General features: G+C 45.6%; 1 long non-coding RNA gene across 2 annotated transcripts in view; it reads left to right on the forward strand.

Annotated features, from left to right (window-relative positions):
- Positions 1-22,351, forward strand: part of LOC110148732 (uncharacterized) — a 238,908-nt gene that overhangs the window by 50,479 nt on the left and 166,078 nt on the right. For both annotated transcript variants that reach the window (XR_011492692.1, XR_002317249.2), the window contains exon 7: positions 9,427-9,495. This is a non-coding gene — a long non-coding RNA (uncharacterized lncRNA). The remainder of the gene's footprint in view (positions 1-9,426; positions 9,496-22,351) is intronic.

The raw sequence follows: 22,351 nt of genomic DNA on the forward strand, positions 1-22,351 counted from the left end.
TCTGTTTTTCAGAAACGGTCACCAAATTCCCATCATTCTTTGTATGCAACACCCATTAAACCTAAGCGATTTTCCAAGACAAAGAAAACATCATGTCTGGGAACACGTGCCAATAAGAAGTACATGACCTTCTCTTGCTGGGGCACTGGTATTTTTAAAGCAACAAATGCTTGATATTGAATATCCCATCAAGGCTCCCTTCTGAGCAGATCCAACAATTGTCCTGGGGAAGAAACAATCTGAGAAATGCCCCCAAACCATTATGGGGTGCCCACAAAAACAGCTCATCAAATTCTTCTCCCTAATCAGGAAGGCAGGGGGTAGTGTGTGTGTCTGTGTGTGTGTGCGTGTGTGATAGAGAGAGGTGCTTGGCATGGTGCTTGAGACCCATTGTTGTCCCCTTATCAACCTTTTGCTTACCCCTGTAAAAACACAACACAACTTCTGTCCGAGAACATTTTCCAAGCAGAGGTCTCTGCCTCAAGGCAAATGCATCAACTCTTCTGGGCCCTGCACAGGCCTTCTGGAAGCTGAGCGCCCTCACTTGGCTAAGTAAATATCAAAGTGCTGGGGCTTGTGAGCAGGTGGAACTGAGCCCGGTGGGCCTGAGCCCCAGCCATGGCCTTTCTGATCCTTTGTTTTTCAGCAGCAAGTGGAGGCGAAGGCAAAGGTGGAGGGAAAGGAAATGTGATCTCCAGTGAGTTGCAGTGTTTTGCTTTCTCTAATCCTATTCAGGTGGTGACTGTAGCAAAAAGGAAAAACAGGCCAATATATAGGATGCAGAAAAACCCTGATTATTAACCCGATGAATGTGCATTGGCGGAATTGAATTCAGGTCGCAGTGATTCATTATTAATGGGTCCCAAGTTCTGACCCAGGGTGGAGGTGGGGCTCTTGTGAAGGTGGAGATGGTGGCTGAGGGAGGGTCTCTGCCCTGGAGAGGAACTGGGCCTGGAGCAAGTGGTCCCTGAGCCTGGCCCAGACCACAGCTGGCCCAGGACCGCCCTTCTTCCAGGACTGCCTACTGCACACCTGCAACTCAGCTTCTCTTGTCTCAGAGCTGTGCTGTCGGTGATTTATTCCACCCTGGAGCCTCCCAGAGGCCAGGCCCGGGGAGAGACTGTGCAGAGAGTGTGTAGGGGGACTGTGCTCCGTCTCCACCATTCCCCAGCGAGGACTCCCCAGTGAGGAGGATGGAAAACACTGTCTTGCATGAATAATACACCTTCCTCTTTTTGAAGAGCTCAGAGCACCTAGCTGACAGGATGCTCTTCACCCTCAACCACTCCCTGAGGCTAAATCAGGTTTTGATTTACCCCTCCCTGCCTATTTTTTTCTTAAATAGATGAGGAAATGACAGCACAGAGCAATTGGTCCCTGGGAGTGAGTTGTGTTGGGGTAACAGGAAGCAGACCAGGAAGAGCTGATTTGGTAAGAGTCCTTTATAGAGGCAGAAATTCTCTCAGCTAACCCTATGCTCAGTCAGCACAGACACACGAAAGGGATCCCAATCATTTAAAAAGCTCCGGTCTACGTAATAGTTTACCCCAGATGCTGGTCAATGCACAGGGCTTTTTTGTCTGTTTTAACTCACAGGAGGGTTCCCTTCTAAAAGGACACTTCTAGGTCACATAGAAATAAAATTGAAACCACACCTAAGAATTGGAAAGGCCACAAAGAGAACTGTGTATTCAAACTTCAGTCCTGTTGAGCTCAGGAAATGAAGGCAAAAATTCCCTGTCCCCAAATTTTTCTGCCAAATGAATGGAACAAGAAGGGAGACCCAGGAGTTTCTCTGAGGTAGACTCCCTGTTAGGTAGTGGTGACTAACCTCTAATTCTCTTTGGCCTTTATTGTTGTGCAAATTCTTACTAACCTTGTAGCTGCCCCCAATTGACTCAGTGGTAAAGAATCTGCCTGCCAAGTAGGAGATGTGTGTTCAGTTTCTGGGTCGGGAGGACCCCCTGGAAAAGGAAATGGCAACCTACTCCAGTATTCTTGCCTAGAGAAAGCCATGGACAGAGGAGCCTGGCGGGCTACAGTCCATACGGTCACAAAGAGTTGGACACAACTGAGCAACTAAACAACAAGTCTTTCCTTCACCATGCTACAGCAAAAATGATCTTTTACAAAACCAAACTCTTGTCATGTCATTCCTGGACTTAAAGCACTCTGTGGCATCCCATAGTCTTCAAAATAAAATTCAAACTCCTTAGCGTAGCATGAAAGACCCCTATCTGTCCCACCAGATGCTGGAAACAGCCTGCTACTTTTTATACTTGAGCTTATTAATTCATTCAAGACATTAGACTGTCATTGACTGGATGTTGGATGTGTTAGTCTCTCAGTCATCTCTGATCCTGTGACCCTGTGGACTGTAGCCCACCAGGCTCCTCTGTCCATAGGATTCTCCAGCAAGAATACTAGAATGGGTTGCCATTCCCTTCCTTAGGGTATCTTCCCAACCCAGGGATCGAACCCAGGTCTCCTGCATTGCAGGCAGATTCTTTGATTAAGGACTCAATATTTTTCAGTAGGTTTGCCAGGCACTGGAAATGTCCTACTACACCTGGTAGAGCCTAGAACATGATCTGACCAAGACTCAAGGAATCCACCCCTAGCCCCAGAACTTACTTCTCTCTCTGCCCATAACTCCCTCCTCTTCCACCAGCTCGGTTTTTAGCTTCATGAATTTTCTTCATTTCTCCCAAATGCCTCTGTTGAGTTTTCTGATAGCCCATGGTGCTGTAGTTGGGTACTTATCTGTTTTCCCCCTTTGTGTATGAGATTTTTGAGGACAGGAACTTTGTTTTGTTCATAGCACCTCACATGGGGCCCAGCTCATGGTAGGTGACTCTAGGGGTCATGGTTCCACAGCCACACTGGTTCTGGCCAATGTAGGGTGCTGTCGGGGCCCTGGAAGAGAAACCTCTAAACACAGTGTCCTTGTTTTCTCCCCGGTGTCACATCTAGATGTGATGCCTGGCACTGCTGCAGCCGTCTTGTGTCCAAGTGGCACTCGCTTTAGAAAGAAGCCAGTAATGAGGGCAGCAGGGCAGAGAGTTGCATGTAACCTCAGCCTGGGACCCTCCTGCATCTGGACCTGAAGTTATGTAAATAGCAAATTCCTCATGGTTTAAGCCATCTGATTCAAGGTCTTTTCTTTCCTTCTCCTTTTTCTTTTCCCTCCTTCGTGTTCTTTTTCTTTTAGCTTTTGCTTTTTGCTGCCCACGTCTTTCTAACTGGTTCGTGACTCAGTAGCTGTCTTCGGTCGGGCTGGCAGTAGAGGGCCTGGCCGCCGAGCCCAGCTGACAGCATCCGCAGTTAATTGTCTTTATTTAAAGGTCTTATTTGCCCTACTAAACCATAGATTCTTCTGAGGGGAGGAAGTGATTTTGTCTCCTATTGTCCTATTATTCTCTTCTTTGAAGGATCTACCTAATGCCTATTACGTAATACAGAGTTCCAAAAATATTGAGTCAAACTGAATTGAACTGGCATCTTCAAATACTTTTTCTCCTTTTTCTTAACCCTCAATATATCGCTTATCTTTATACCACATAATGTAGTATTTTGTGCTATACGGTGGTTCTTACATTGATTCTCATTGAAAGTCTTGCACTCCCCGTGAAGATGTTAAGGTTCTGGAGAATAGCATCTGAGTCTCATCTCGTTATTTCTTTGATATCCCTTGTGGTTCGCATTTGTAGGGCTCATAGAGGCGTCTAACAACTTCCTGATGAACTAATGCTCTGAAACCTTGCAAACACTACCTCCTACCAAGATTTTCAGTTATGCGCTCTTCCATGTTTGTCTCGGTTCCTTGATGGCAAAAGTTGTCACCATTTTTGCTGGACACCCTATAGACATAGGGTGCATAGAGGGTGCACTCCCATGTGCATAGAGGTGACATCAAATAAAGCCTTTGTGACTAATGGAGGAGAATGTTCAAGTATTGTCTCCCCACAGATCACAATTCCACAAAGCGATTTTGGTGAACTTAAACCTCTCAAGGGCTTTTGTGGTGGAGGTGGAACTAACATTCAGAATATTGTTTGGGATGGAGGGCTGTTTTTGGAAGTGACACCACACACTGATCACCTTGTTTAGCCTTTAGGCCTGCTTTGCTATTAACTGTAGGTAGTTACAGAGCCTAGTTTTCTTTCTCATCTCCAAGACATTTCTATTTTTGAAGCTCTACTTCTTAGGTGTGTCCCTCTGGATTTCTAAAGAAGTCTATAGTCACAATTACTGCTTGTTGAAAGGATACTTGGCACCCTGTTTTCTATCCCTTAGAAGGTCCTCTGACAAGATGCTCCAATTGCCTGTTTTTCACACATTTTCCCATGACTGAGATTCAACAATACAACTCAGCAGTTTAAATTATTTAAACAAGCTCCCAACAAATAAAAAATCAGGGAGAGGTAAACATAGGCACCTGTACATTTTTATTTTTCAATGCCTCTTTGAACATCGCTTTCCCTCTCTTGGTGATGGATTTTGACTCTGGTTATAACAACAGTATCTCTTAGAGAAAATATTTTAAAAACCCTAAAACCAAGAGAAAGCAGGAATTAAGAATTGACAAATTTGTCCTCATTTCCCCCTCCTTATTTTATATATCTGAGTGGTTTTGCTCTCAAATCTGATGAACAAGTTTTCTTTTTGAAGAATGGTCGTGCGTTCTTTGGGTTATTTAGTTTCCAGCCAGGTATGTGAAGGTAGTAATAAATTACATGTGTGCTTAGGTGTCAGGAACATCCATAGTATAATCGAGGGGATGCCAGAGAACAGGGCTTTTAATTTAATCTCCTGTGTCAAGTACTGTACAGTTCAGTTCAATCGCTCAGTTGTGTCTGACTCTTTGCAGCCCCATGGACTGCAGCACTCCAGGCCTCCCTGTCCATCACCAACTCCCGGCGTTTACTCAAACTCATGTCCATTGAGTCGGTGATGCCATCCAGCTATCTCATCCTCTGTCGTCCCCTTCTCCTCCTGCCTTAAATCTTTCCTAACATCAGGATCTTTTCAAATGAATCAGTTCTTTGCATCAGGTGCCAAACGATTGGAGCTTCAGCTTCAGCATCAGTCCTTCCAATGAATATTCAGGACTAATTTCCTTTAGGATGGACTGGTTGGATCTCCTTGCAATCTAAGGGACTCTCAAGAGTCCTCTCCCACACCACAGTTCAAAAGCATCAATTCTTTGGTGCTCAGCTTTCTTTATAGTCCAAGTCTCACATCCATACATGACTACTGGCTTTGACTAGATGGACCTTTGTTGGCAAAGTAATGTCTCTGCTTTTTAATATGCTGTCTAGGTTGGTCATAACTTTTCTTCCAAGGAGCAAGCGCCTTTTAATTTCATGACTGCAATCACCATCTGCAGGGATTTTGGAGCCCCAGAAAATAGTCTCTCGCTGTTTCCACTGTTTCCCCATCTATTTGCTGTAAAGTGATGGGACTGGATGCCATGATCTTAGTTTTATGAAAGTTGAGTTTTAAGCCAACTTTTCCACACTTCTCTTTCACTTTCATCAAGAGGCTCTTCAGTTCTTTGCTTTCGGCCGTAAGTGTGGTGTCATCTGCATATCTGAGGTTATTGATATTTCTCCTGGCAATCTTGATTCCAGCTTGTGCTTCCTCCAGCCCAGCATTTCTCATGATGTACTCTGCATGTAAGTTAAATAAGCAGGGTGACTATATACACCCTTGATGTACTGCTTTCCCTATTTGAAACCAGTCTGTTGTTCCATGTCTAGTTCTAACTGTTGCTTCCTGACCTGCATAAGATTTCTCAAGAGGCAGGTCAGGTGGTCTGGTATTCACATCTCTTTCAGAATTTTCCACAGTTTATTGTGATCCACACAGTCAAAGGCTTTGGCATAGTCAATAAAGCAGAAGTAGATGTTTTTCTGAAACTCTTGCTTTTTTGATGATACAGTGGATGTTGGCACTTTGATCTCTGGTTCCTCTGCCTTTTCTAAATCCAGCTTGAATATCCGGAAGTTCACAGTTCGTGCACTGTTGAAGCCTGACTTGGAGAATTTTGAGCATTACTTTACTAGCATGTGAGATGAGTGCAATTGTGTGGTAGTTTGAGCATTCTTTGGCATTGCCTTTCTTAGGGATTGGAATGAAAGCTGACCTTTTCCAGTCAGTGGCCACTGCTGAGTTTTCCAAATTTGCTGTACAATTGATGGAAATATCTCAGCTTAAGGAAACTTGACATGTGAAACAGTGTGTTACATGCCCTAGGGGATAAAAGCTACGTCAGACATATTCAAACCCTACAGGTATGCTATAAGCAATCAAAAAAGGGGGAAAGAAACCTTTTTTTCAAAAATGGAAAAATTGTATTACATAAGTAACTCACTGCCATAAAATTAAGTTAGAAATAGATTTAGTATAGAGACTGAAATGTCTAATTCTCCATCTCTCATCACAGAGATAGACACTATGAAGAATTTTGTTGAGACTTTCAGAATTTGTATGTGTATAGTATAATACCTGTGTATAGAAGCGTGTATTTTTATGCAGTGGGATCATATTATATATGTGGTTCTTTAACCTCTGTCAGTGGTTAATTATATATCTTTGCTTTATTTCTCACTGGCTGTGTACTATTCCATTATATGTGTGTATCACACTGCCTCATATTGACAGTGGGACCCAGTTCTCTGAGCTTTTTAAATTGAAGTATAGTTGATTTATGTTGTTGTTCAGTCAGTCATGTCTGACTCTTTGCAACCCCATGAACTGCAGTATGCCAGACTTCCCCGTTTTAGGTGTAAACCTAGTGATTCAATATATTCATAGATTATACTTTATTTAAAGTTATCATAAAATAATAACTGTATTCCTCTGTGATGTACAATATGTCCTTGTTGCTTTCTCTGAGGTATTTTTTATTCCATTAGAAACAGTGTTGTAGTAAATATCCTTGTTCATTTATTTATTTATTACGCTTGTTAAACCAACTTCTTAGGAAGATCAGGGAAGATTTCAGAGAAGTGGAACTTTATTCGAGCCTGGAGGATGGTGTGGCATGAGCAAGGATGGAAACCACAAGATGTAGTCTGGGGTCTGTGAATAGATGTCTTTGGGTGAGGTGTAGATTTTGTGGTTTCCATCTTGGGCAATTGACTCACAATAAAAAGTTAAGATGAAGGGGGAGTTTGCAAAAGAACAAGAAGTTCCTACAGTTTAGACGTTTTGAGTTTGCAATGATGCCATGATGAAATGCCTAAGAAACATTAGATGTGGGAATGGAGGGTGTCAGGTAGATGGGAACCACCAGAGAGGAGGAGGCATCGGTTTCCAGGAAGCACTGGGAAAGCCATGGCACACAAAAGAGACATCATGAAGGATGGTTCAGCAGGGCTGGGGGACCGACTGGGTGTGACGGAAGTCAAGAGGCCCTGTTTCCTTATCTAAAATTTGGGGGACAACAATTTCTGTCCCTCACGGTTAGTATGAGCACTAAGCGAAATAACAGGCAAACTTTTCATAAGTAACAGTTACTTCTGTAATACCATTTCATTAGGTTATGAACTTTCTCTGTAGTCCCCCAAATAATGGTCATCCCAGCAGGGCTCTAGGAGTTGTTCGTTTATGGAACGAAGAGGGTGGATTACAATGACCTTTTCAGGGAGCAACTGTGAAGTCACCGAAGGGGGTTGGCTATGTTTTCCCAGTGATTCAGTGGAAACTTAAGAGTTTAACTTAAGAGTCACCTCCAAAGATGTGAATCTGGTCTAAATACTTTGGGGCACTTTCACATCTGTGGTTACTGAGTTAAATTTTCCCTTTTATCTATTTCAACACCCCCTATCCCACCCCACTCCCCATCAAATTACAGAGATTTGTTTTTGCTTTTAGAGCAGAAAGGAAGGATGGGAAGACACATTCCAAATATTTAGTTAGTTTCAAAAGTATGTGTTATTCAAAGCACCTTCAAGTACTAGGTTTCTTGAAATAAGAAACTCTATCATCTCTCTCTGCTGTGTTCCCTTGGCAGGAACAGTAACCATCTACTTCAAGTGCAAAACACTCAGCTCTTTGCAGCAGGGAAAGAATAACAGTGTGAGAGTTGGGAGAGGGGAATTCTAGGCTCAGCTCTCCTCATCCAGGTGGGAAGACTTCTCTGGGCCTCATGATCCTGACCAGTAAAATGAAAGGGCTGAACAGGAAGCCTTTAGTGCCTTATTGGTAAGAAAGCACAACCTCTGGTTCACAGATCCCTTGTGAGGTTGTTGGGGCAGTAGCATGAGCCTTGTTTTGCAGACTTGGAAATGGGAAACCCAAGAGGTGAGTGACTTGGCTAAGCAGAATGTGATTTCCCTCCTCAGAGATGAGACCAGAGCCAGTGTCTGCCAGCTGGTTTCTAGCGGCAAACACTGTTTTCTGAAAAACTCTGCCTTTGATTGGGATGGAGAATTCTAGAAGGTCAGGGATCTGCTTCCTTCCTGTGGAAATCACCTCCCATCCCTTGGCAGCCCCCATTATTTCTTCCCTTCCCACTTCCACTTTTCACTCTTTATTCCAGCCTGAACTACTTTGAGTTCTTCATATGGCCCCACTTCCTCTCACCTCCTGCTCTTTGCATAAACTGGGTGTATTTTTCTCTTCTCTGGGAAAACTTTTCTCCCCATGAACCTTTTTCCCTAGTTAACTCCTCATCTTTCAGGCTTTTGTTCTGTCCTTGTCTCTTTCAGATAGCTTTCCCTAACTCTCCCTCCTAGCTATGTTAGAGATACTTTCTCTGAACTTTTCTAATCATTGTGATGATAGTATTTACCACTCTGCAAAGTAAGTGCCTGTTAACTTACTAAAGTATATGAAAAATATACTTGATGGTTGTCCCCAGATTTCAATGGCTTCAACCAGGTAAAAGCTTTTCTTTCATGTAACAAAAAATGTAGAAATATGCTCTCCAGAGTCAGTGTGGTAGCTTAACAGTCAACAGGGACCAGATCCTTAAAGCTTTGTGCTTCAGTGTCCTTAATGTTGCCTCATGGTTCCAAGATGGCTGTTGGAATGCAAGCCATCACATCCATGAAAGGGGCAGGGAACAAAGGAAATATCTACCAGATGAGTCAGCCCCATTTATGAAACTTTCCTATAAGCTCTACCAGAAGTCATCTACTTGCCTATCCTCGGTTGGTAAATATAGTTTGTCAGTATCCTGAAAAACACTGGATACTCTTGGGAAGCCACAGGAGAGAGGAGCTGGTTGGTAAACAATCTGCATCTCTGTCATCTAAACTACTCAAGATGTGGTAGGCCATCCATGTCAGTCTGTGAGCAGACAAGTGAGGAAATGTAAGAATTTATGAACTTTTATAACAGCTTGACATTGACATGATGTGGTATCTATCCACAATTATAGGCAGTAAAACAGTAACATTTGGTTCTTTCCCACAGAGTTTGAGAAGCCCTACCTGCCACAGGTCCTCTATCTTCCCCACAAGACTGCAAGCATCAAGAGGACAGGTAAGCTTTGCTCTCTGTTTTGTTCATGGGTCCTGCTGCTATAACACCTAATGAAGAGGTGATTTACAAACCCGTGAGTCTGGATGATGCCAGAAACTCGGCCTCTGCACTGATGCTGAATTGAATCTTGAAGACAGAGTTTGGGGTGAAATAGAAAAGAATAGAAAAAAAAATGCTTTATTGCTTTGCCAGGCAAAGGGGCACACAGTGGGCTCCTGCCCTTGAAAACTGTGTGTACCTACCCAGGAGGGTTTTTTGAGGAGTTTTATAGCAATAGTTCAAGGGTAAGTTTGCTGATAAGATTAGGGTGTGTGCAGGTCCTGCACTCCTTTAATCTGGTCTCAGGTCACCTTCTTGATGAGCTGCTCTGGTTCTTTAATCTAGTCTCAGGTGGTCTTCTGTGGCATGAAGACTGCTGATATCTTCCATTTATAGAAAGTTACTTCTATGAAGAACTTAAAGACATTGTTATGTGCATCACTTGAGGCTGAACAAGAACCCTGCCCCAAGGCTGCACTACTGTTTCTTGGCTATTCCTCCCTGGACTCTGCATCCCCTCCCTTCCTGGATTAGCAACTGTTCAAATCTGTGCTTTGAAGCTCAGGGAAGGTCGTGGAGGCTGGAGTCTGTTCCCTATAAGAAATGGGGGTACACACAACAGCTTCTATACCCAGGAGCCCCACAGGGTCCTGGTGAGCTTCAAGGCTAAGCACTGATTGCATTTGTCACCATCTGGTTCTTGCTCAACTCACCTGCTCAGATGTGTCTGAATTTCTCTCCTCTCCCATGTCCCTTCACGATCTCATGTTCTTGCTTCTCTCTTGCCTTACCGTCTGTATCTCTGTGATCCCTCTTTCTCTTCCAACTCTTGAATATACCAACTCAGCCCTGAGCCTTTCACTTCTCTCTTTCTACACCTTCTCCCTCTGGGCTTACCTACTTCATCAGCTTTCCTGCTCCTACAGGAGAAAGACCTCCAGATCTTGGCTTCAGGCTGAACTCTCTCTTGGCCCCTGGTATCTTCCAGGTGCTTGCTGGAGTGCCTCCAAAACTGAAGTCTCTCTTCTCCTAAGTTAGGCTGACTTCCCTACTCTTTCCCCAGAAACCAGTGGGATTTGATGAAGACCCAAGAGAGGCCAAGCCTTGGGAACGGATAAATCTAAACAGTTGGGGGAGATAGGATGTGCTTCTACATATGAGCAAAGGAGGCTCCCCACGCTTAGACCAGGCCCAGAGGGGCCCCTCCTGTAGGGCTCTGGGAAAGTGGTGCAGGCCTTGCTCGTGAAACTACAATGCTTTCTGTATTGGGGAGGGAGGTGTGATTGAAGATACTTCCTCCCTCAAGGATGACCCTTCATCACAGTGAGCAATTGCTCTTCTCTAATTAAGTGCAAAGCCCACCCACTGTGAACTCACTCCCCAGATCTGTCCAGGACTGCCCTGGCCTTCTCAGCTTGCTTCACAATCAATAGCTCTAGAAAAAAGGAAGCTTTATTCACTGAAATCGCAGATCAATAAGACAAGATTTGCATATGAGCTTAGTATATAAATCCTGGGCTGAGGTAATAATTTTTTTTTCACCTGCTATCTCCTGATTTTCCCTCCCTTTCTGTTTTCTCAGTTCATTCTCCTTTCAGCTCTTTTGTCCTTCTCTTCACTGATAATATCCTTTCCTTAAAGACTCCTACTTTTCCCCACCCCACTCCTATGCACTTCCCCAGGCCCTGTGTGATGATTATCTGTGAATTTGCCTCCTTCCACCCAACCCTGAGGGCAGAGATACTATTTCCCTCTGGGTCTCCAGAGTGATGGCTTCCCTGATAGCTCAGTTGGTAAAGAATCTGCCTGCAATGCAAGAGACCCCAGTTCAATTCCTGGGTCAAGAAGATCCTCAGGAGAAGGGATAGGCTACCCACTCCAGTATTCTTGGGCTTCCCTTGTAGCTCAGCTGGTAAAAAATCTGCCTGCAATGTGGGAGACCTGGGTTTGACCCCTGGGTTGGGAAGATCCCCTGGAGAAGGGAAAGGCTACCCACTCCAGTGTTCTGGCCTGGAGAATTCCATGGACTACAGTCCATGGGGTTGCAAAGAGTCAGACACGACTGAGCGGCTTTCACTTTCACTTCTCCAGAGTGAGCTGGGCAGGGGGGTTTGGGGGCTGCCTCATGGCCTATGCTCAGCACTGTTCTTTGAACCCATAAATCTGTTTAATGAACAACCTCTCCTGTTCCTCTCTTTCTCCATTCTTTCCTCTTCTGTCTCCCAGCTTCTCCTTTCATTCATCTTCCTTAAGAGGAAGATTCCTAGTAGGTACCTTGACAAGGAGGAGCTAGTGTGTGTCACCATGGTTGGGACTTCCCTGTCCCAGAGGCCAAGGGGTCACCTGGGACAATTGGGGATCATTTTCCTACCTGGCAGTGTTCCCCAATATTCTCCCTTACTCACAGGGGACTTGAAAGACCTGAAGAATATTTGTGCTCTTCTCTTGCCTGAAGGCTTTGAAAGCTTCTCTTAGAGAGGTGGAAATGGTGTGATGGAAACCCCAAAAACCTGATCCCAATGAGTCTCTCCAGAATGTAGTGTCCATAGGATTCTTGGGTTTCTATTTTCTGTCTTGACTACGAAGTTGTAATGTGTGCACTCTTTCAAAACAGATACAGCTTTTGACTTTATTTTTGCCAATTTAATCATGTTTTATTGTAACTTTCTTTTCTTTCCTCTGGGATATCAAAAACTTGCATTGGCACATTTGGGGGTCCTCTTCTCAGTGTGATACTTATATTTAGAGGTAAGTGATTGTTTGAATAAAAATTGGCATGGGTAACTGCCAAGACAACTTCCTGCAGTATTAGAGACAAGTCCAAATTGGAACGGAACCTGGGGTCCCATCTTGTATGCTGGCTGCTCAAGATCAGGGGCTCCAGTGCTTGTGACTCACAACAGTGCTGGCCACTGACGTTGCTGTGGTGTGTCACTTACAATGTGCCTCCTTGTAGCATCTTACTTGAATCTTGTGTCAATGCTCCTAAGGTCAGTTGTAATCACCTACATTGTAGGTGAGTGAGTTGAAGGTCAGATGTTATGTACTGAATAACTTGCCTGCAGTTCCACGGCCAGGAAACACTTCCTAAGGCTCAAACCCACTTTTTGCTGCTAAATTCCTTGTTCTTTCCACTGAGCCACATGGTCCAGGTATGAGCTCTGCTCTAGGGTGATGAGCGTCATGGGATTCATGGGATGGTTCTTGACTGCCACTGCCCTAGCTGTCAATGTGAGAAATAGCTTCCGATGAAGTTCACTTTTCCTGGGAGAGAAGGAAGGTGAGTGATGTGCAAATAGCTGAACTTCCTTGCTCCAGTTTCCAGAAAATGCTGCCAGGGCCCATGGATAGGACCACTTTAAATCCTTCCCAGTCTCTCCTCTTCCTGTGCGTACCTTCTCTTCCTTGCAGCCTCTCAGTACTGCCTTCCTTCTGCCTCCGGCTCTCTGGGCATCCCAAAACCTATTAATACCCATTGTTGCAGTCAAAAATATTGTGCAGTTACTCTCCTGTCCCAACCTTTGCTGAGAAGGAATCTGGTTAATTAACATTGATTGCAATCCACCACTGCAAGTAAAAATCGATCGCTAGGGTCCCTAATTTGAATGTACTTCTCTCTCCTTATCTCTGGTGAGAAAAATAGAGGCAGAGAGGGTGAGAAAGGGAAAAGGGGAGAGGACAGAGGGTATTTCTTAAGCAGTCCAATTTCCAGGATCCCTGGTGAGGGACATTAGTGATGCTGCTGGTCTTTAGATCTTGCCCACTCGTCTTCAGTGTGGCCATTTTTCAGTGTGACGTCTAATTGCCACAAATAGTCACTGTGCCCATTTGGGCCTTGTTCATAGCTCCCTACTTTATTGAGAGAGGAGTGCTAGTATTGATTCTGGATGGCCAGGGAGAGCACCAGAGAATATTAGTAAGAAGCGGAGAGAACACAGTACATAAACTTTTATGACACGATGTCAAGCTGGATTGTGAAGACATAAATGAAAAGGACAGCATGCTCTGTAATTACCACAAGCACACGTCTTCTGTCTGCTGGGGAAGGCGGCCCAGGCTGGCTGGGGCAAATTGCAGAGGGGGACGAATTGTCCCAGCTCACAAAAACAGTGGCCCGTAGTGGTTGCTCCTCATGGTTGAGAAAGAATATATGGAATGTAAAAAAAAAAAAAAAAAAAAAAGCCCTTCTTGTTGTGTGTGGCAGTGTGGTCCTGAGAAAATTGTGTGGGTTCTGATGTCAAGTTTGTCACTGACTTTAGCCATGTGACAGAGGGTTATTCACTTAACCTCTCTGAGCCCCAGTTCCCTACAGGGTAAAAAAGAGGTAATTATAACTACTTTGCAGGGATGATGTAAAGATTAAATGAGATAATGCATGCAAACATTTCTCATGATATTGGAAAATAGCAGGCTCTCAGCATAGTTGGACTTTCCTGGTGGCTCAGCTGGTAAAGAATCCGCCTGCAGTGTGGGAGACCTGGGTTTGATCCCTGGTTGGGAATAATGCCCTGGAGAAGGGAACGGCTACCCATTACAGTATTCTGGCCTAGGGAATTCCATAAACTATATAGTCCATGGGGTCGCAAAGAGTCAAACACGACTGAGCAACTTTCACTTCCACTTTCACTTCTTTCAGAAGATAGTAAATATAATCATCATTTTTCATTTTTTGATTCAATAAATATTTATGGAATATTTGCCCTGTGCCAGCACTATGCTTGATGCCAGAGGTAGATGGGCACCCCAGGCTCATGGATCACACAGTTCTATGGGTGAGACAGACATTAATTAATTATCAACCTAATATGTTAGAAGCTGGGAAGAAGGCCATAGTGCTACATGACAAGGTGAGATTGAGGGCAGGAGGAGAAGGGGATGACAGAAGATGAGACGGTTGGATGGCATCACCAACTCAATGGATATGAGTTTAAGCAAACTCTGAGAGATAGTGGAGGACAGGGAAGCCTGGCATGCTGCAGTCCATGGGGCTGCAGAGTCGGATACCACTTAGCGACTGAACAACAATAACTCCTGTTCCTGCCTTTTCAACACTCACATTTATTTGTTTATTATCTGTCTCGCTCACTGAGAACAGGGACTTGGTTTGTTTGATTCTCTGCTCTGTCTCCATTGCCTAGAAGCATGAATGACATAGTGAGTGGGCACTCAGCAAATATTTACTAAACAAATGAATAGCTATATACCCAGGATTCAGAGCAAGAATTTGTACCTAACTTTTAAGAGCTTATAGTCAAATGAGGTACAGGAGGAAATGCATAGTATTTAAGACTCAGTGAAACCATTATCAAGTTTAGCTACAAAATCACAATGGAATGTGTACCTAGAAAACTCTCTGCCTGGACACTGGCATCACATACCAGCGTGGGCTGGTGACACAGATGTCACACGGTCAGTATTTAGTGAGGAGTACGGAAAGGCAATGGAAAAATAATGTAAATGGTTGTCCCTTCTGAGGTTTGTGGCTGTGTTCACCCAGGGTGAGTAGTTAGTCAGGGTAGGTTGACTTATTTAGCCAACAATGCCCAATCTCAGTGGTGAGGTCAGCACAGGGATTCCACTCCACCAACTATTCAGAGCACAGGCTCTGCTGCTCGGGTCTTGGGTGCTCCAGTGGAGCCTCCTTGTCCAGCTGGCCGGTGACTCACTGCGACAGCCTGGAGCCTGCCAGGGAGCGGGCTCTGGCTCTGTTGCGTTGGTGAGATGTCACGCGGCCTGTGCAGGGCGGACTGGGGAGTGCAGACAAGTGGTGTGTCCAAGAAGGGGAGCCAGTGGGCGCCCTTTGTCTCTACCGCCATGAGCTCAGCAAACTCACGGGGACCCGACTGCGTGCCAAACACCAGGTTCCAGCGTGGCCAGGCCCCAGAGCCCTCCAAGAGAATGCCATCTCGTGGGCAGAACACAGAACAAAATCACGAAGGGCAGGTCTTAATAGCCATCGTGGAGGGACAGCAAGTACAATACTATGCAGAGGAAGGAAGGAGTTATTCCATACCAATTATGGGGCAGTTGCAATGGGCACAGTTAGATTGGAAGGGAAGTTAAGCCTGTAATCCCTGGGGTAGTGAGATAGCTAACTCTACGCCGTAGACTTGTGTTCCCCTCCCGTGGTACAGGCTGGTGACAGGTAAGCAGCTGTCCAGGGTCTCCATTTCACAGATCTCCTGGTGAGGTTTCACTCACTTTGAACAGTGAAGTGTCAGTCAAAAGGATAATGTTTACTTCTGGGTCAAGTCGGGAAGGAAAGAGGTGTTCTTTCTCCATCTACTCATTCTTCACCCACTGGCCAAACGCTGATACTGAGTTACCTCGTAAGCCTCATTTGGGGATGGCAGGGCTTCTAAATGACTGAGGAACAACCTCCACTTAACACCGTGATGCGTTGGAATTACCCTGGACAGTGTGTGAATGAGAAAGAAAAATGTTATTGAGTTTAAAAATGTTACATATTTTGGAAAACAGTGCAATAGTTTCCTACCAGCTTAAAAATGCACCAGTCCTGTCTTCCAGCAGTTCTACTCCTAGGGATTTACCTAGGAGAAATGAAAACATATATCCACAAAAAGATCTGTGCTAGAGTATTTATAGCAACTTTATTTGTAATAGTCAAATACTGCAAACAGTCCAAGTATCTGCCCACAGGTGATTGGATAAAAACATTGTGTATTGCATATTCATATATGGAATACTCTTTGACAATAATTAGTAGGTAAAGAATCAATTACCAGGATACTCAACAACATGTGTCAATATTGAAAACGTTATGTTGGGGAGAAGGAGTGGGACACGAAAGAGTACATGCTGTGTGACTCCTCTGGGTCAAGTTCAAAGCAGACGGACTAATTTGTGGTGACAGAAATTAGGATAGTAGTTTCCTCTGAGAGAGAGAACTGGCTGGAAGGAGACATGAGGGAACATTCTGAGATATGGAAATGTTAAGATTTGAAACACTGAATGGTAGCGTGGTTGTGTACATTTATCCAAAGTCATCAGTTGGTACCCTGAAGATCTATGCATTTCATTGTATATAAATTTTACTTTAATGTTAACTAAGCAAAAAAAAAAAAGTGCTCAGGCAAAATGAATGGATAATTTTGATTAAAGTGTGGGATTCTAGATGGAGGGATAAGGGTAGAATAGAGTAGTATTAGTACTTAGTATAGAATGCTAAGTAGTATTCTAAGACTGGTAAACAGCTCGGCTTCCCTGATTGCTTAGATGGTAAAGAGTCTGTCTGCAATGCAGGAGACCTGGATTTGATCCCTGTGTTGGGATGATTCCCTGGAGAAGGAAATGGCAACCTACTCCAGTATCCTTGCCTGGAGAATCCCATGGACAGAGGAGCCTGGCGGACTATAGTCCATGGGGTTGCAAAAGAGTTGGACGCGACCGAGCAACTAACACTTTCACTTTTCACTCACAGTAGCATATAAGACTGGCCTACATTTTGGTTATCTTATGCCGAAGGAGTTGGATTTTATTACCTAAACAATAGGGTGCCACCCCAGGCTTTTGAGCAGTAGAGAAACAAACTCACATGCAAGTTTTGGGAACGTAGGTGCTGGCGTGTGGAGAGGGAAGGGCAGGATGAGTAAGACGACTAAGTCGCCTTAGGAGCCAGGGCCCCGTGAGTTATACGCAGACTGGAATTTCCCTCTGCACGTATGCAGTGGCCAGTCCAGGGAGCCGGCCCGGGATCTAGTAGCTGTGTTGGCCAAAGGTCGAATTGTGAAACAAACAGTTTCTTTCATGCAGAGAATATTTTAATCCCTAGGACTCTTTAGTAAGATCAGGCCATGTGTTTTGATTGGAAATGATTTCTATTATTAGTTACTATTACTACTCTTGGACTGTTGAATGCCAAGGCTTGGGAGGAGCTGGGCAAGACCCAGAGAAAGAAATAGTCTGTGAAGTTTTCATTTTCCAGAGCTCAGCAGACAGGCCCTCAGCCTTGCAGCTAGTCATTTTACACTCATTCACCCACACCTCGGCCTGTGTCCTTCAGTTTGCGTCAGAGACCAGGAACCTGGAAGCGGTGATGGTAGAGCCACAGGGCAGAGTTTCAGAGGGTGAACAGCTACTTAGACCCATACTCAACAGTTCATGTGTTCCTCAAAAATCCTAGGAAAGACTGTGGCAGCAATGCCCCCATGCCATCCTGAGTTGTCACCTAGATGAGCCTCCCGTATCTCTTGAGGGCCCAGAAAAGATGAAAGAACTACCAAGTCAGCTCAAAAAACTCTTGTTTATTAAGTCAAACATTGCATAGGTATTTTCTGAGTGTTGACTCTGTGTGGGCGCTGGGACGTGGAAGTAGGTGAGACACACAAGGCTCTTCACCTCTTCTGACTCCTTCCTATCACCCAGCAGAATCTCCATGTCAAGTATTTTCCATGACAGTCTTGAATGTATGTATTTAGGTCCTTTTCATCAGAGATGATTCATGAAATAGCAAACCAAATGTGGCCTTATTTTAGTACCATTGTCAGATTTTTCTCTTAAACACCTCTAGGAATCGGAACAGTGAATCCTTTGTCAGTCTCTGAAGCAGAGTCTCAGAAGTAGTCATTGTAGTTGTACATACCAGGTGCTCAATAAGTGCTGAAACTGTGCCTAACCAGGGACTCTCTGGAAGGTAAACCAGGTAGCTGCTTCCCAGAGTCCCAGTCATCCTGGCTGTGATGCCCCAGGGGGGCTCCCATCCACGATGACTGGGGGTGTCCAGCAATTTCATGGTATGAGTTCCCAGTGAATTGTTGCAATGTTTGTGATCTCATGGTGCCAGGGGTCTTTCAGTGGTCTTTGGGGTGGGAGTGGCCCTCGTGTAGTCTGCCAGCTGTCCTGAATGCACAATGCTCATCAGCTTAGGAGTTCTTCAGGGGGCCCTTGCTTTGCCCTGAACAGCAGAGGCTTGGACATGAGGAATCAATCTTCCTGGAAGCTGCAGATGGTCAGCCTTCCTTCCAGACTCCCCTGGAGGAAGGACTGATTACCAGAGAAAACTGGCTTTCTCTGCCAGGGAGGCCTGTGTTCCCACTCTCGGCAAGTCTGTGGACCTCAGAACCTTTGCCACACGTGGACCTTTGCCGGGAAGAGACAGCAAAGCAGAAAAAAAAAAGTTCTGGAGGCAGAGAGGCCTAGGTTTGCATTCTGGCTGTACTGTTTATAGGAAGTGAGACCTAGTTTATTACTCCAATCCTCAGTTTTCTCATCAATAGGTGGAGGTAATAATAGTGATGACTTGTATTAGAGTAAGTAGTACTGGGAACCATAACCATCAACCTTAAATATCAGTGTCCTACCACAAGAAAAGTTTATTTCTCATTCATGCACAGTCTAACGTGGATGGTTTTGACAGATGGCTCTCCTGGGTGGCTCCTCTATGAGAATGGATTCAGAAGTCAAGATTCTCTCCATTGCCTACCTCTCCTGTTCTAGGGACCTGAAGTCCTGTGTCTCCAGCATTGGGACAGAGAGAGAGCCAACATCTTTAATAAGATAATCCAAAACAAAAACTGTCAGTACCTTTGCTCACAAAATGTGCAGAAATACAAGAGGCCAATGAATCATCTTCCCAAAGTTGGCAGCTTGAAATTGACCTCGATGGGAGTATTTACATCTCAGAAATCAGCAGATGCTACAACTGAGGGCCATTCCCCAACTGGCTGTTAAACATTTCCGGGAGCATCCCTGGTCCCCTTCAGCTCTGAGTTAGATGGGCATCCTGAGGGCTGAGTGCCCTCCTCAAACACTTTGTGTCAAATGATGTTTGAGAAAGAAGTGATCCTATTCTTGAGTCTGTGCAGAAAAGCAGGTCCTGAGAAGCAAAGAGAACAAAGTATGGCCTCTACCAGGAGTCACATTCTGTTCACAGCCTCTGGAGGCTACAGGCCTATCACTAAGCCATACTTTATCTCAGTGACAAAACCCAGAGCTGTGTCCATGGCATCTCACCTTCTGAACCCTGGAAGCAGCACTTGCAAAAGCCATGGGCTCTCTGCCTAAGCTCTCAAACCTGCCTCATTGTCTTCCTGTCTTGACTGCTACCCCAGCGGTCTCCAGGCCAACAGAACTGAGAGCTTTTCAGCAGTTGGGAAGCTCAGCAAAAGGCTCTTCTTTACAGCATCCCCCATGTAGAAGAGCTGTCTTCTAAAGATAATTATGGGTCCTGCACTACATGCACCTATGCACATTCCCTGTCTCCTAATGCTCACATTTCCTACTCTTGCCATTTTCTTTTCTGAGACCTCTGGGAACCATTAACAGGGTTTTCCTGCTCCCCAGGATTTGCAGGAGAATGCAGATGGGCCCAGAGTGGCCTCAGAGACGTCTAGAAGGATGTGATAGAATTTGCTACTGGAACACTTGCTTTTCTTACCTGTGGTGAACATTCGTCACTACTCCCCAAAATAGCACAGGCAGAACCAAGGCTTCTGGGTCTCTGGGCTGGCCTTGGCCTGGGCCTGTGTGTGCTGGGTAGAGAGGTCTGGGGTTAGTTTCACTCACCGTTCCAGTGGAGGAAAGGCAAGGTTCAGTGCCTTTCGGTTTGTTTTCACAAATTCAGTGGGACCACCTCCATCCCTACTACCACCCAGTTTGCAATTAGACCCTCCCCAGACCCTGGAACACAGCCTCACGCAGCCACAAGCTCCAAATGGCAGTGGATGAATGGCCAAGCCTTCAGTGATGTCAACGGACTGTGCTGAGGCCAAGGAAAATATGCGGGGGCCTGGGATGGCTTCATCCCTGGGCTTGTTGTAACGCAGCTGCGAGTCGTAAGTTTTCCATCTGAGCAGACAGAGTACGGTATATCTGAATTAGACTCAGAACCTAGCATGCCGTCCCCAGAAACCTTGCCCCCTCCCTTGACTCCTCACTCTCCTTGAAGAATCACAATTCTCCAAGCAAGTGGAGCTTGAAGGGGCTAGAGATGGAATGTGAGGTAGCTAGAACTATCAGTAATTTGGAGATTTGGGGGAAGAAAGCTTGAAGTCCACAAGTCATGGCAATGCGGGGTGGGAGTAGGGGCAGTGAGCAGGCAGGGCCAGGGGGTGGAAGAGACAGAATTCTGGAGTTCCTGACATACTGCTGAGAGCAGAGATGGCTGTTTTGATCGTTCAAGCTCCCATGCCTACTTCTTCCTGATTTATATAAGTCATTCCAAGTTGTAGTTCCTGTTTTGAAGGGGCAGAGGCTTGAGTTGCTTAAAATCATTGTTCCAATCTTTTGCTTGCTGCTCCCCATGAAGACACAGCCAGCGGGGCTCTGAGCACCCTGCTCCTCCTTCAGGCTGCTGGTGGTGGAGCCATCTCCATGGTCAGTAATTCTCCTTTTGAATCTGCATCACACAGATGCAGCCCCAGGGGGACCATCCTTAAGTACCCAAGCGATGCATTTTATGGATCAAATGACAAGTGGAAACCGAATTGTTTTTCAGAGTCCAGCAAGGCCTTGGAGCCTGGGAGCAGTTTAGCGTGACTCCCTGGCTGCCCCCTCCTCCTCCTCCCCGTTGCCTCCTCCTCCCCCAAGTCTCTGAATTGCTCCAGCAGAGTGGAGGTTGAAGAAAGTAGGGTCTGTAGGGCCTGACAGCCTGATGGGCTGCAGGGCCTTTCCTCCCCCACGCTGACCGGGGCTGGCTGGACACAGCCAGCCATCACCAGGATCACTGCCTCCCCCTTTCCTGCTATAACCCCACCATCACCGACACTTGGCTCTCCTTTTATGACTGTGTTTATACAGCAAACATACTTCGGAAAAAGAAGAACCCTCCCGTGGCTGCTGGCCATTCCACCTTGTGGTTGCAGAGGCAAAGCAGGGCTGGGCCTGATCTCTGGATGCCACAGTGTCCTCCCCAGGGTCCTGGGGTGCTCTGAGACAGTTGGGCCTTTGACGCACATCTCCATCCCCTCTTCTGGGTCACCTGCCACCATGAGATGATGCTGGGGCTTTAAGTGTCCTGGGGAAGGTTCAAAGCTGAGCCACAAAGTTAGAGACCCATCTGCGTTTGTACCTGTAATACCCATTTGCTTCCCTGACCAAGAAGAATAACCTAAGAGCTTCCAGCTCCTGAGAACGTAGTAAGTGCTCCCCAGACTTTGGCTCTTGTCATTATTAAGGCTGTGCTGGGTATTGTCTGGGTGCTTTGTGTGTTTTTTCTAATCTGTATGCCATCTTAGCAGGAAAAGTACCATTAGCTTCATATTAGAAGTTTGACGCAGGAAGGTTAAGTAGCTTGCTCAAGGTAACAGAGCTAGGCAATGTTAGAGGCAGTCTAACTCTGAAGTCTAGGCTCATTATAGGAAAGCCTGCAGCCTCCTCATATTTTTTCTCATGCATGCATGCTAACTTGCCTCAGTCGTGTCCAACCCTTAGTGACCCCATGGACTGTAGCCCGCCAGGCTCCTCTGTCCATGGGATGCTCCAGGCAAGAACATTGGAGTGGGTTGCCATTTCCTTCTCCAGGGGATCTTCTCAACCTAGGGATCGAACCCACGTCTCCTGAAGCTCCTGCATTGTAGGCAGATTCTCCACCACTGAGCCGCTGGAGAAGCCCAATATATTTTTTTCTGTCCTCCTCTGTCTTGATGGGCTGCACAGGGGCTGACCACTCAGTCCTCAGGGTCCACGAGCCCTTGGCCTCCCCTTGGAGAGCAGATGCCTTCATCCTGTGTACTCGCCGCTGGGACTGTTTAAAGAACGCCTGCTGATTTCTGAGCAGCAGAGCTGTGACGAGTGGTGGTCTGTTGGCCAAATGCCCTTTCCAGCTCTCCTCATGGACTTGTTGAAAATTCAACTCAGT

This window comes from Odocoileus virginianus, chromosome 18 (assembly GCF_023699985.2).
Source record: "Odocoileus virginianus isolate 20LAN1187 ecotype Illinois chromosome 18, Ovbor_1.2, whole genome shotgun sequence".
Taxonomy (NCBI): Eukaryota; Metazoa; Chordata; class Mammalia; order Artiodactyla; family Cervidae; genus Odocoileus; species Odocoileus virginianus.